This window comes from Odontomachus brunneus, unplaced genomic scaffold, assembly GCF_010583005.1.
Source record: "Odontomachus brunneus isolate Ranch 3 - 2012 unplaced genomic scaffold, Obru_v1 Obru_scaffold_099, whole genome shotgun sequence".
NCBI classification, from domain to species: Eukaryota; Metazoa; Arthropoda; class Insecta; order Hymenoptera; family Formicidae; genus Odontomachus; species Odontomachus brunneus.
The window spans coordinates 13,862-15,531 of record NW_022639549.1 but is presented as its reverse complement, the minus strand read 5'-3'; positions in this window follow the sequence as shown (position 1 = coordinate 15,531).

Here is a 1,670-nt window from a genome sequence, read left to right as displayed (position 1 = left end):
ATATTGAGCCGATCCCATCCCTAGTCGCTTGCCGTTGCTCGCTACTGATCGCAATGGATTCTGCGAAACTCGTCTCCTCGTCCGGCAGGCAAACCGGACAACCTAACCACTCGTGTAAATTTCGTGAGTGTAACTGTACGCGGCATAAGTGATACATAAATTTGCATGCGAATTGGACCGAATTGCGCCTTTACGCGGCGTTACTGCTTTAATTTCCCGGCTCTCCGTGCATCCGCGTGGATGGAGTGTCATCTTGAGTAGCCCGTCCTTAGACGGTCACGACGCGTCACAAGCTCACCGATAGAATAAAATTTCTCACAAGTGTATAATATACTGTTTCTGATAATAAATGCAATTTTCATTCATAAAATGATTGCAATAGAAGAGTGTATGGGAGGACGAGGTAAAGTTGGCTCATAATTAAAGGCTAACAGGAGAGCTGTGGAGACTTCGCGCGGAGACTCTGAAACTGCTAATCAGGATACATATTTTATACGTGGCCTTCTTATCCTGCGTTACTGGATTATTGAACCCAATACCAAGGCAAAATGGCTCTGTATGTTCGTATTTTGATTATTACAGAATAAAATATACGATTACCAAGGTCGTGGCGAGCACTAATATACATAGAAACAGTTTACCTCTATCATATTTATATAGTCAGTCGCAACAATTAATTGCCCGAGAGGTTGTAACTTCGAAATTCTAAAACACAGGGCATCTAGCCTCGGTCCCTTCTAATCGTCGTCGAGCCACTCGTAATTTCCCGGCGCGCGTTCGCGCGCCACCAACGCATGTATAATTGCGTACACGCCGCGTCGCGCAAATTAATCGCCGCGTTTAGCCATCCCCCGGCCCGTATCTGATATTACACCGAGTTACACATCGCGCCATAATGCGACGCCGTGTAAAACACAAACGGCCGTTGGATCCGCGAGAATGACGACCGCCGACGGCGGCGTGCGAGCCTCTCGGCTCAAACGCACGCAGATATTCGCGCGTGTACGCGCACTGTATGTACTGTACGTGTGTATACGAGCAATTCGCGGACGATATTGCACGCCACGACAGAATGTTATCTCGTTCTCGAATCGCAAAGTTCGACGACGAGGAGACGAGAAGGGATCCGGTGAAATCGCCCGCTATAGCTCGTCCCTGTCGCTCTATCGGCCTCGATCTATCCTCCTCTGCAGGCCCCATCAGCAACACCACCGCTTGCCCCCCATCCTCCCTCCCACTCGTCGTACAATTAGGGTTAATTAGCACGCGTAAGCGAGAAATCGCAATTGGAGCAGGCGAGCAGTACGAGACGGCGGTAACGCGGCGGCGGGCAGCATCATTCGCTCTCTCCATTCGACTTTCCACAAAATCGTCCTCGCTGAATTGCGCGCGAATGCGTGTGTATCGTCATTCCTCCTGTCTTTCTCTCGGGCCGTGTATCGGAACCGGTATAGTTTCGATCGTTTCGACCTCTGCTTTGTATATAACACATATGCGCGCGCGGAAAGGTGAGATCTCGATGTAGAATAGCTCGTTTCGAAATACCACAGGCGCTTATGAAATTATGATGCGCGAAACGATCGTGTCTTGCTTTCTTTTGGAGAATGAATCCATTTTCTTTCATCTTGGCAACGAAACGAGAGAGAGAGAGAGAGAGAGAGAGAGAGAGA